Source organism: Balaenoptera acutorostrata, chromosome 21 (genome assembly GCF_949987535.1).
Source record: "Balaenoptera acutorostrata chromosome 21, mBalAcu1.1, whole genome shotgun sequence".
NCBI lineage: Eukaryota > Metazoa > Chordata > Mammalia > Artiodactyla > Balaenopteridae > Balaenoptera > Balaenoptera acutorostrata.
Genome location: NC_080084.1, coordinates 38,955,708 through 38,970,375, shown reverse-complemented (window position 1 = coordinate 38,970,375; position 14,668 = coordinate 38,955,708).

Below are 14,668 nucleotides of genomic sequence, written 5' to 3'. Positions count from 1 at the left end.
ATTTTTTTAAAAGAACGATATTTGAAGAGCTAAGGGATGCCAAGGGAGAGAGTGCTAAGAAGGAGAGGGTCATTTTATCAGAAGCAGCAAAGATGGGGAGTATAAAGAAAAGCTGTCTGAATTTAAGGTTCCTTATTTGTTTTACGAGGATTGTAAAAAAAAAAAAATTAGCTTAAAAAGCTAAAAATTAGCTTAAAAAGCTAATTAGCTTAAAAAGCTTAAAAATTAGCTTAAAAAAAAGCTATGTCATTGATGATTGGGAAGGGGATCATTTAGCACAAATGTTAGTTTCTTAAGATGGTAAGGTTTCAATTTATATTTTAGATGCATTTTCCTCCTATTAGGGAAATGAGTAAACCAACTCACTTCTTAGTTTGCTTCTTACTGGAATTTAGCAGTTCAGCTGAACTAATTTAAGTTTTTGAGCTTATGAACAGCTGCAACTTTGTATTTAAATTTCATGTGCTCTCTGTCCTCCTGAATGTTCCACTAACAATCCATCTTACTTTCAAGTCTGACAATTTCCTAAGGGTACTGACCACCCACTGAGAGTACGCCTTCAAAAGGCAAAGCCCTTTAAGACCTGTGTTGAGTGAAGCAAAAACGCTTAGACTGCAGTCAATACTGTTAGAACTGAACTGGGATAAGGGTACAGTGATTCAGAAGAATTAGTTCCATTATTTTTACTGATGCTTCAGGAAAGCAATAGCATCCAGGAAAACAATAGAATGAGAGATTTGTGATGGTCACTGGGATACTCTGCTCTGTAGTCGAACATCCTCACTATAGAATTTCACTAAAAGTGCAGTTAAACACGTAGAACTGAAGACTGCGCCAACTCTTTAGACACTGAAGATTTTCCAGATGAATGGTTCAGCTTCCTTTAAGTAAGAATAATGGGCAGGACTATACTCTACTTGGTTTATAATAGACACTTCTGAAAAGAATTGATTTTTTTCTAATAATAGAGTAGGAAATGGGTTAGTCCTACACATTAGAATAAATGGCTGGACTTTAATAATCTTAAATTCAAAACTGAAAAAAAAAAAACACCCACAGTGAATATTGACATTTAGAAGCCTCTCAATATCAACAAAAATCCTATATATAAGAGACTGAGATTGCAACTGATTTTTTTTTTTCTTATTCCCACTGAACAGTTTTGTATTTAAGTGGTCTTTTTTCTTTGAAAAATCTGATTCCCATCCATAAATATTTCTAAATCAGGAGAGTGTGCCTTTAAATTAAGTCTGTTCCTGAAGTGACCCATATCTGGCCATTGGGTAACCTGTATCAGGTAGTACCACATGTTCACAATCAACCCCAGCATGCACCCTTTGGGCTGGTAACTAAAATGTGACAATTCTGATAATTAAACCACCTAAAGCCAGCAGCTGATGTCTTGCATTAATTCAAAACAGCATAAGGTGAAACTCAGCGCACTATCCAATTACCAGCGACATGGTTATATACGCTCTCAACTCTGTGGTGTGGCTTTCCTCAGATACGCTAAACCTGATGTCTGACAAAAACTGTAATTTAAACAAATAAAGCGGGTAGTGGATAGATTGTAGCCTGTTTAACAAAGAGTCCCTCTGAAGCGTCTCTTGATTAGCAAGGCTGAGTAGGTCAGAGGATGACATTTTCCAATCAACCTAACATTCACTGAGAAATTATATTTTCCTGTATCATTCATTAAGAGGTAGTGGAGTTCAGATTTTTGATTTATATGGAAAATCCCAATTAATTAAAATAATGAAGAAGAAAAATAAAAGCAAATTACTTTTATACTGGGGTATAATTTTTTTTTTGAATCTTCTAAACTGTATTTGCAACTGACAAAAACATCTGGAACTGACAGAAAATCTTCCTAGAGACAAGGCCCTCAGCAGAGTCTGTCCCCACCATAAAATTTTACATCAACTGTACAGAACAAAATTAGCAATGAGCGATCTTTGGCACTAGAATGGGTAATTCCTTAGCTGTTCATACAATATCCAAACTGCACATCACATGACATTAAACTGCTGGTTAACAGTTAAATTTTACATTTAAATTATCTTAAGAAGTTGGAAGTCCTAGCTAAGTTTTTCAGTATCAATATGCTAATCATATCTAACACTTATGCCTGAGGTAGAGACTTCTGTAAGAGATTTATTGAAGAGAACACAATTGAGAGTACAATAAAGAAAAACACTTCCAATCTTGGAACCATATAGTCAAATGTCTTTGCTGGTTCAACAAGCCAACGCTGAAATGCAGAACTCTTACTTCTTTTATTTCTGTAGAGATTTTGCACAGGAGTAGGACTTTCTTTTGTTTGGACTTCTGAATTTTGGAATACGCGGATTGCTTCTTTTAAAAGTATGATTATTAACATGGAATGTGCATGAACCAAACTCACTTAACATCATTATTAAAAATAACAAAAACAACGCAACTGCATTAGAGACAACAACAAATAAAATCTTTTAAACTCTCCATGATATGTGGCCAGAATGAGTGACAAGTACGCAAGTCAACCTAATGAATCTAACCTTTGATGGTGACTGTGAATTACTACAGATTTATGATATATAGGTGAGTTGAAATTTTATTTCCAAACTCTGCACTGTGCAGGGGCTTTATTATTTTCAGGCGGTAAGACCCTTCGTGAAATTACATGATTTTATAAAGATAAAAGTAATCTAATAACTGGAAACTTCCAATCAAAATGACCAGCAACTGTGTATCTCTGACTTCAGGTACTCTTCTTCACAGTTGGGAAAGACCTTTCCTTTATAAAAAGGCATTTCCTGAAGTAGGTTCAAATATAACATACTTGCCTTTTACCAAAAACTGGCTGGCCAAAAATTTATACTAAACTATAGGTATTATTTTTAGAAGTGTACTGTCTCTTAAACGAGACAGAAAACGCAAAGCCTGGACATTTATAAGCTTAATGGGTAAAGCATAGGTATGACTAATAGGAAAAAACATTTAGGTCCATTCTTGTATACTGGGATATAATTTTAACATTTATATGCATAGATTCCATTAGCAGTAAAGGAGGTGAAGGATTTCAGTGCTCTTCCAAAATGCAACCAGAAAACATGACAATGGGGATCACAGCTTCGAAGACTATAGCTTTATGTATCTTTGTTGTGCAAAAGCTGGTGCAGTCAAGAGGAACATCATTAATTTTAGGATAAATTTCCAATTATTACCTATTCAATTCAATTGTTCACATCGGTTCCCTACCATCACTACCACCACGACTGCATGCCAGCAAATGCCCTAAATGCATACCACGTAAAGACAATGAATTTGATTTGATTTGTATTTGTCCTTTTCATGGGCTGTCTATCTACATATCTGACAAGGCTGGGCTCTATCAGAGAACAAGGCTAAGAAATGACAAACTGAAGTTGAGCCTTAGCTGTTTAGGATTATTGCATGATTTTGATAGCTTGCCTTTCTCTCACATGTGCCTGTGTAGTGTATGTGTCGTAGGCATGAAACAGCTTAAAGTCAAATCTCTGAGGTCCTCCAATCAACGGAGGACGCTCGATAGTTTAAAAGAGAAAGAATGATTTGAATTCAAGATTTCTGTACCATTTGGTAGCTTATTCTAGGTAGTTCCCAATTTTGAAGCTGTGTCCGATCGTCAGAAAGTCAAGGAGTGTAAAATTGAGTGCACCCTGAAGTCCGAGGGGCTGATCAGAGAGTGGGTAGAACAGAGACATTAATCTGGGTATCAAGCACTGGACTTGGAATTTTGTAGTCAAGTATACTGGAGGAAAGAAAATGTCCTTAGAAATACTTTAAGCAGTTGCAGGCGTGATTTAAAGCAGGATTCAAGGAAACATCCTTTCCAGTGCAGATTAGATAGAAGGGCAAGGACAAGAAAGAGAAAGAAGAAAAGTAAAATGAAAAAAGAGAGCCTGTATAGAACTAGGATAGATATGTATCCATCTAGATTAAAGGGTAGATTAAGGGTAATGACGAGAAATTGGAAATATTCATTAGAAACACAATATGCTGTGTTGAGTATATCACTATGCTTAGGTTAACAGCCTAGCAAATCATATTTAGTTACTAATCCACCCTGTATATTTTAAGTTTTTTTCTGGCTGCAAAATGTCCTGGTTTTTTTTGTTTGTTTGTCTTAAGTCACTTAGATACATGTAAAGATAGTTAAATTGGGTAGACCTGACCGTAACTGAAGCTTAGAGTCTGGTGTCCAGAATAGACAGTCTAGTTTCACAGCATCCATTATAATTGAGTCTACTAGACTGGCACTTAGGATAAATCAGGTAAGCAGAAAGAAAAACTTTTTAAAGTGTACTGTATAAGGACTGACGAAATAAAACAGGAAAGTATTTAAAGTGCTTGCTGGGTTCTTATATGCCAAATTTCTTCAAGGTAGCTATTTTCTCTAGCTACCAGATTTTATTTATGTTGGCTCAGTGTAAAACTTTCTTCATGATAAAGGACATTCAAGCAGGTGTCAGGCACTAAGAATAATGTCAGATATTAATTACCCCATTTAGAAATATCACTGAATTAAAATTGAATTAAATTGAATTAAAACTGATCATTAACCAAAAGCTTATTAGTAAGGTGTAATATCAAAATTAAGCCAGTAACAATGTAAGATTTTTAAACCAGATTTTTTGATTACTCTGAAGATTTAATCTGAATATGAAATTAATGCATGTGAAATTTGATATCTAAGAGATTTTCCTGAACCATGGTAGCATATAGCTAAATATTAAGTTAAGTACATGTCCATGATGGGCTTGATTTGCATCATATATATTAGCCAGAAATATAGATTACATATAAACTTTTAAGTATTAATACTGTAAATTAAAGAATCCAAGAATTTAAATAATTTAAATGCATTTAATTAATGCATTTTCATGTATTGGACTAGTGTTTCTTTCAAAAGTTTCCTTCAAAATTAGAATACAGTTGTATTTAATTTAATATCTAGCTACTTCCAAAATTATTAGCAAACCACAATGAAGCAGAAGTTTGAGGAGAAAATACAGCAAGAGATTTCCCCAGCAGCTTTCTCTAGCTATTGAAGGGTTCATGTAAAAGAAAACTTGGCTCAAAATACATATGAAGAATTTCAAACCCCTATTTAGAACAATAAGCTTATCTTCATTAAGTTTGTTCTTTAAATATTTTATCTCTAAGAAGGTCTCAGTGAAAACATATATCATGTCAGTATGTTAGCATGCTATAACAACTAAGTATACCCAAGAAGAAAAATATTTCACAGGCAGTATTTAATTTTTGAATTTGGATTCAATGTGCATTTTAGAGTTTCAACTTGGTTAAGACATTGTTATTTGATATAAGCCTTGGTCCCTTATGCATTATTTTTACATGGTTCAAATAAAATGGAGGCATAGTTATAGGACTGATTTTATTTTCTTCATGCCCAAGTTGAGGTTATATTTCTTAAATTCTAGTCAATGGTTTAAAAATCTTGAACCTCCATGTTCTTTGTACTTCGCAGAGTTTCTTCTTAGACTGTAGGAATGAGACAGAAGCTTTCAATATCCAAAGCTAGCACATATTCTTGGGGGGCAAGTAGCTATTTAGTTCAAGGGGAAACAAAGTACAACTTATAATACAATGCTTATAAATTATATAAAGGGCAACATAAAACTATCTCATAATTGTATTGATCAAAGAGGAGTCCTAAGAAAGATGTCACATAAAACACCTTTGATACAAAGATCTAGAAAGTTTGGAATTTTTAAAAATAAACAAACAAAAATAGGATTCAAAAATTTTTCCGTGAAAAACTATAGGGAGACTTGCTTGCAGTGGAACTTCTAAGTCTGTGATATTGTGATATAACAAGAAATATGGATTTGGTCTTGGTCCCCAGTTCCGGGGCACAGAGCTCCTAAACCCTTGTAATTTCCTGAGTGAAAGAGGTGAGATGAACATCTTTTGTGATTCATAATAAGCCCATTCAACCCTCTGTAAGTTTATGTTAATGAGATGACTGGTTGCTGAAATCCCCTAGGTAGCTTCAGGAGGTGGGCTGGTGGCCAGAGAACCAACCATGTGATTAAAGGGTTGGAACTTTCAGGCCCAACCCTTGACCTCTGGGGAGAGGATAGGGGCTGGAAAATGAGTGAATCACCAACAACCAATGATTTTATCAATCACACCTATGTAATGGAACTTCCATAAATCCCCTGAGCAATGAAGTTCAGAGAGCTTCCAGGTTGGTGAAGTATCCATGTGCTGGGAGGGTGGGGCACCCTACACTCCATAGGGACCAAAGTTCCTGCACTTGGGACTCTCCTGGATCTCACCTGATATACGTCTTCATCTGGCTGTTCATCTGTATCCTTTATAATATCCTTTATAATAAACCAGTAATAGTAAGTAAAGTGTTCCCCAAGTTCTGTGAGTCATTATAGCAAAGTATCGAATCTGAGGAGAGGGTCATGGGAAACCCTGATTTGTGGCCACCTCCGACAGAAGTGACTGACTACTTGTGGATGGCATCTGAAACTGGGGGAAGTCTTCTGGAACTGAGCCTTTAACCTGTGGGGCCTGTACGATGATTCTAGGTAGGTAGCATCAGAATTGAATTAAACTGGAGGACACCCCGTTGGTGTCTGCAGAGAACTGCAGAATTGTTTGGTGTGGAAAATACACACATTTGGTGTCAGAAGTGTTGTGAGTAGAGAAACAGTATTTTCTTTTAAAGTCAAATTATAATAGATAAGGAATTAATATCAAATAAAAAACCTTGACATAAACAAAGTAATTGAGAAACTGACTTGGAAGTATTTAACAGATTAATTGATATTTTAGAATTGTTTGCTACTATTTTGATAACTCAAAGAACAGGAAAAAACCCTTAAGACTGAAAAGGTAAAATTATGTTTTAAAAAAGAAAAGATACAATGAAATATTATTCAGCCATAAAAAGAAATGAAATTCAATATGTCCTACAACATGGTTGAACCTTGAAAAATTTATAAGTTAAATAAGCCAGACACAGAAGAACAAGTATAACATGATTCCATTTATATGAGGTACACAGAATAGGGAATTCATAGAGACAGAAAGTAGAATACAGGTTAGTAGAGGGGAGAAGGGAAACGGGAAGTTACCGTTTAATGGGTACAGAGTTTCTGTTTGGGATGGTGAAAAAATTCTGGAAATAGATAGTAGTGATGGTTATACCATGTTGTGAATGTACTTATTGCCATTGTATTGTACACTTAAAAACCGTTAAAATGGTACGTTTTACATTATGGATATTTTACCATAATAAGAAAGAAATTTTTAAAAAAATTAAAAGAAAGGGAAAACAGTAATTATAGTCAGTAATTTTAACTTTGTTATTTCTATATTCAAGCCAGGAGACTTTGAACTAACTGGGCTAGCCCAATAACTAGTTTGTTATCTGGGAAGCGAAGTTCCATATGATGTCCTGTTGGTAGATAAACCTATCAGTGTGCCGCGAAAAATAATCAATTCATCTGGAATTCAGTGTAAATAATGAGAAGAGTTCCACAGGATTTTGTCAGGAGAACACAACTGTTTAATGTGTTTATCAAAATGTGTTATTTCCCCTGAGGGACCAGCATGCTTCCTCCTATCCATTAACGAGAACCTGATAACTGAACATGTTTCTATTTATTTCCTCTGGCTACCAGAAAGCTCAAACAAAATATGATGCTCAGCGACTAGACTCATCTTATGATTGGCATATTTATGTTCTCCTTGTCCCTGGCACTGATCTTCTATCTCTATTTATAGTTCTATTATTTTGCTATAGGTTTGAAGAAAAATTGGATGTTGTCTCAAATTCTTTGTAGAAATTACAATGTAAAAATAGTTTGATCAGTGGGATGGAATCCAATGTTAGGAGTATGCTCGTTCATTTTCAGAACATGCCTAACATGGATGATTGGGATGAACCGATGAACCTCTCTTCCACTCAGCTAAACACTCACACACACATGCATACACACATACACACGTTCTTAGTACAAAATTCTACCTCTGGAGAGCTTACTATTTGGTTAGAGAAACAGGTTTTTCACCCACAATTTGAAATGTTAGATGAACTACACCTGCTATTAAACAAAAAGATTAGTTGCATAAAAGGAAATATACAATAAGCACAACAGATTATAAGTACAAAATGAAACACAAAATGAGCCATAACCTTGGACAGGGTCAAAATCCCCAGGAATATGTATATATTTTTTAAAAGACCTAAGATCGTAATTTAAAAATTGTTGATTAACAAGTTGCAAGGTGGTTGATTTGACTTGGGTGGTTGTTTTGAAATCATTTTATACCGTTTCTCTGCTTCTCTTAATCATACCTTTTGAGAGCCCGTTCATTTTGATATTTTAAGTAATTATCTCTATGTGCATGACTCTAAGCTATAACTGCATTTTCAGCTTTCACCCACCTATTGGACCAATTTGGAAGAAAGTGTTGGACTAGGTAAGTAAATTGTTAAAGTATCTCTAAGTCCTTTCCAACAACAGAAATCTATAATAATCTATAACAAAATTTTGGAAGTGGAGGAGAACTTAGAAATAATTCGTTCCAATCCTCTAATTTTACAAATGACATCTTTGACGCTAAGTGTCCAAGGTGATACAATTATCTAGGGGCAAAGTCAGGATTAGAATCTGGGTGTTTCCCAGTTGGACTATGGTGTTGTTGAGAATGGACACCATAGTTTATGCATCTTCAAACTCTAATTCCAAGAAGAGGGCCATAGGTGATACATTGTGTACAGGTCCCAGTGTTCGGGATAGTTCTCTGTTCTGGAATACTTAAATTGAAATTCCCATGCTGACAAAATAAAATCTTCCCTCTTTCATTTCTCACTTAACATTTCTGCAGAAGCCCAAGAGTACACAAAGTGATGAGGAACACACATAATGAATGAATTCCCAGGTCCCACGTAGAGGAATAATTAATCCATTTGCTTCTCATTTCGATTCTGTCCCTCCCTTAAAATTTATTATTAGAATTGAGCAGATGCCCTCTACATAGGGTTTTCCTCCTAAAGTCGGAGCCTGGAGAGCCAGGGTGTTGCAGCCTTAACTCTGCGGGCAAACAGGGGGACCGCAGAAGTCCTTGAAAACATACGTTCTTCCAACGAAAACCTTGAACTTCCAGAATTAACTCAAAATTACACGAAGAGTATTTTCACCTTGCAATTTTTGACTTTCTGTACTGTGTGCCTATTTCCCCCTCACTCAAAAGTCTACAAAATCGTAGAAGTTACATGAATGTGAGGAAACGTTTAAAAGATAATCATACTAATTGGGAAGAACGTCATCAAGAGCCTGAAGCTAAAAATTAGGCCAATTTTATGGTTCAGATGCTCCGCAAGGAGATGAATATATTAGTCGTTTAGTTTATATGTTACAGTTCCTGCAATCACTTCAGTTGGCTGCCAAAGTCAGAAAACCCAGGCAGCCCAAAGGTGAACATCTGATAGTAAGTTTTTGGCATTATCTGGGCCAAAGCTCTACAAATCTCCAGGAGACACAGTTTTGTTCTATTTCATTGACTCGGCACCGTTTTAATATTTGCTACTAATGCTAATAAAAGTAAAGCAAGATAAGCCAAGGAGGTCAAAATTTAAGACCAAGTGGATATATTTCATGACCTAGAATAATGCTTCATACATAGTATGTGGTCAATAAATATTACCCTCTCTTCCTGGCTTCCAATATCACTTTTCCCCAGAATAATGTATTTGTCTTTTTTCTGCACTAACGTGTTTAAACTCAGTCTCTTTACATGCCCCTTCTCCTTAATTTTTCTCTGTTAATTACTTCCACTAAGTTTCCTTCATCTTACTGGTGTCCGTTTCAGAAACCTAGTGAGAAGTAACATAACTGACTCAATCATTACGCCTGCCTCAATGAATGACTTTTAAAATTTCATATCCCTAAACTGTATTCTAAATTGTGCTACCCTTTTAAAGAGGTGGTCAGAAAATAAATCCTGAGAATATGGAGCAGAAGTAGAGCCAAATTATCCCCAAACAGGAAGAGTAGGGGCGAAGACTTTCACATTTGGGATTTCCGCTAGAATCTTAGCTTCTAGCCCAAGGCAATTTTATCATATACTAGCTTAATGAGTTATTCTCATTACAAACCAAATTAGCTTGGGTAAAACAACAGAACGATAAGATGAAAAAAACAAAACATGACTCATATTTCAGGGACAAAAGTACTGACCTGCCCTATAAAATCCGAATGGCTTCATAATCCCATTTGGGCTGGTGCTGGAAGTTGGCCATAGTAGGTGATGTATTCAGTTCTTTGTAGATTTTACTGATTTTGTCCAAAGATATAAAATATGTCATTTACCAGGCAAACTGAAACTTCTTCCTGAGTTTATACAAATCTTTACTAAAGGAAGGGTACATTTTTTTTCCTAATCTGCTTTCAAAGTCTAGAAGTTGATCTCATTAAATAAATTTTTACTTAGCACCTACTAAGTAACAGGCATTGCTCTAGTTGCAGACGATTTCCCTGACATTCAATGACCCTGTATCACGGCTTTTCCTTTTGCTATCTTATTAAAAATTGGGTAGTAAAACTGAATACAGTAAGTTGTCACAGTTTATTTTTAAATACTTTTTTATGCCAGTCAGAATGATAAATTGTTACTGATGAAAGTATGATTACATTTTAATTCTCCAGTGTCTTTTGTTGTTTGTGTACACCTTTTCAGTAACAATTCTTAATATTTGCATAAAATTTGAAATTTTAAATCATTTCAGTCTGTTAACATACCACCTATTTCTAAGAAGCCAGGAACTTCAACTCCTATTTTATAAATAAGTAAGTCCAGGATCATCGATGTAGGTTATCCCTGGTTATCAAACTTGCTAACTTCCCTTGTCGGGAAGGAGAGAAGGAGGAGAGGAAGGTGCCTTTGGCTGGTACAGGTCAGGAATCAACAGGGGGCAGCGTTTAACGTTTCAATTATGAAGCGAATGAATAATATTATGAAGCCTCATGAAAATTATACTAAATTATTTCAGAGAAGAGGAAGGGCAATGCAAATGAAAATCCCATCATATTTATCCCCTCCCCATTGACTACTATGCAAGAGTTGAATTTGAAAAATTAACTTAGACACCCTAAAAAGCAGTTCACCTATTTTATTTTTAAAATCCAATCTGCACATGAAAAAAACACATATTTTCTCCCATATTTTCTTTCCTTAACTTCAGTCTGCACATGAAGGCATGCTCGCAGGTGCGGATATTTGACAGATCACTTTGGAACGTGCAATCAATCAAGTGCCACAAGTGAGTCTACCAGTTTTAAAAGAGGGATTAAAACTAAAAGCCCTCGCCTAAATATCACAAGAATCTGGGGTTTCTACACCGTGATCTCGGACACCAAATGAATTAGATGAGCATAGGATATTTTAAAGAAGAAGTAACATGTATCTAATTAACTACTGTTATCGCTGTACACTGAAATTTAAAAATAATGTCTTCACGAATGGAAATGGTACTGCAGATATTCAATGCATTCCCATGAGAATAGATGACGTGCTGTTTCGGTAACATAGCACCTTGTTCTCTAAGCTGGCAGCAAATTCCCTTCACTGCTGTTCTACCTTCTTTTGATTGTACCTAATTTCTGTGAGACTGTCATGTTGCTGGGAGAGATGCAGAATTTACATTCCTCAAAACCAGTAAGGAGGGCCCCTGAAAACATTTAAAAACAATTTTTTTTAACTTATTTATTCTATTTATTTATTTTTGGCTGCATTGGGTCTTTGTTGCTGCACGCGGGCTTTCTCTATTTGCGGCGAGCGGGGGCTACTCTTCATTGCCGTGCGCAGGCTTCTCATTGCGGGGGCTTCTCTTGTTGCGGAGCACGGGCTCTAGGCGCGCAGGCTTCAGTAATTGTGGCTCACGGGCTCTAGAGCACAGGCTCAGTAGTTGTGGCGCATGGGCTTCGTTGCTCCATGGCATGTGGGGTCTTCCCGGACCAGGGCTTGAACCCGTGTCCCCTGCATTGGCAGGCAGATTCTTAACCACTGCGCCACCAGGGAAGCCCCCTGAAAACATTTTTAATGTGGTTGGAGGTAATCTCTTTCACTGAAAATTCCTCTGAGATTTTTTATTTTTTCTTTTTCGCCTGTGATGAACCAAGACAGTGGTTCATTGTACACACTGTACTGAATATTGTTCTTTGAATTTAGGTCACTAGGCAGTGTGGGTCTCTATAGCCTGGCCCACATATTTCTGCACCTGTAATAGTGAAACAGTAAGTCTTGCTTTTCCGCGCAGAGAGATGTTAAATGGGATAACATACGGGATAACATCACGAAGCTGCCCAGTACAGCTGTTTCCGTCTAAGACTAAGTGAGGAGCTGATTCTTAACTGTGAGGAGGGAATAGACCCTCCACCAGGGCAATGGGAAAGGCAGCCTACAGACAACACAGGCAACACTGGGGTGACTTAGAAGGCAGACCTGCAGGAAAAAGCACTCAGAAGATATTCATAGATAGAGCTACTCCCTTGTTAAGAAATAAAGACATCAACATAAGATAAAATGTTAGAAGAAAAAGGTTTCCTCAGGACCATAATTTAAGTACACTCTCAGCATTTACATATGTGGAAATAAAGAATCATCTGCAAATAATGCTAAGGATCTTAAATAAAACAGCATCCCAGAGCAGAAAGTTGTGCAGCACTGAGAAGATGATCTGCAAAATGGGTCAATACAGAGATGTACATTTTGACAAGACCAGACTATCCTTCGAGTATGGCTAAGAATTCTCTCCAATTCCTTAGTTTAGCTTTGTTCCCTTCCTCTTCTCCCCATCTCTCCCCTGCAGTCTCAGCTCCTTCCCTCTATTTTTCTATCAACCTAACTATACAACCTGTTACCTATATACATACCCATGTATCTATCTATCTATCCATCTTTTCAACCAATATAATGACACATACACTCTTATATAAATTAACCACACAGCCAGAGATCCAACACTCTCATTCTAGGTTTAGTCATTTTCAATGAAATTTTTCATGATCATCATGTAATTGGACAACTGGCATGGGTGGTGCCTAGAATATCAACCCAGTAAGCAATATCCCTTATATAATGTCAGCCAGGCTCATTTCAACTTAGTAATGCCACAATTTGCACCACGGACATGAAAAATGTTTAGTAGGAATGACAGAAACGGCTATGTGCCTACTCTAGTCTCTGATACCTCCTTCCTCTCCATAGCAAAAAAAACAAAACAAAACAAAAAACCAAATCCTTAACTTTAGTCTAGGCAGTCATGTAACCAACTGGACAACTGCATTTCCTAAACTGTTTGCAGTAGACTTGCTTACTTGACTACCTTTTGGCCACTGACATATAAGCAAAGTAATGTGTGGTGCTTCCCTGAAGGCTCCTTAAAGGAAGGGCTGGCATCCTTCTTTGTCCCTTCTACTCTCTGTAGGCCTGAAAGAGGGATGTGATGACTGGAGCTCCAGCAGCTCTCTTGGACCTGATCGAATACCACAGGGGTGGAACGGTGAAGGATGAGGAAAAATCTTAATGACATCACGGAGGTGCCATAACCTGGGACTTGTTTTAAGTGAGAAAATAAATCCCTGTATGTATATGTCACAATTTTTTGGTAATCTCTTACTTGCGGATGAGCATAAACACTGATCGATAGATTAGGTAAAACACAATATGAAAAACTAAATAAAGTACTAATTAACACAAAGTTTCAGTACTTCTGTTTTTATCAATTAGCATGAAACCAAAGAAAGCTATAAAAAAGAAAATCATCTGTTCTAATTGGTTGATATCATATTTTTACCATTTTTCATATCCAACATAGGTTGCTAGGTTTAATAAAAAATATGCTGCCACTGAAGAAATCAAACAGCAAATCAAAAAATACCTAGAAACAAGTGACAATGAAAACATGATGACCCAAAACCTATGGGATGCAGCAAAAGCAGTTCTAAGAGGAATTTTATAGCTATACAATCCTACCTCAAGAAACAAGAAGCATCTCAAATAAACAACCTAACCTTACACCTAAAGCAATTAGAGAAAGAAGACAAAAAAACCCCAAAGTTAGCAGAAGGAAAGAAATCATAAAGATCAGATCAGAAATAAATGAAAAAGAAATGAAGGAAACAATTGCAAAGATCAATAAAACTGAAAACTGATTCTTTGAGAAGATAAACAAAATTGATAAACCATTAGCCAGACTCATCAAGAAAAAAAGGGAGATGACTCAAATCAATAGAATTAGAAATGAAAAAGGAGAAGTAACAACAGACACTGCAGAAATACAAAGGATCATGAGAGATTACTACAAGCAACTAGATGCCAATAAAATGGACAACCTGGAAGAAATGGACAAATTCTTAGAAAAGCACAACCTTCCAAGACTGAACCAGGAAGAAATAGAAAATATAAACATACCAAACACAAGCACTGAAATTGAGACTGTGATTAAAAATCTTCCAACAAACAAAAGCCCAGGACCAGATGGCTTCACAGGCGAATTCTATCAAACATTTAGAGAAGAGCAAATACCTATCCTTCTCAAACTCTTCCAAAATGTAGAAGAGGGAGGAAAACTCCCAAACTCATTCTATGAGGCCACCAT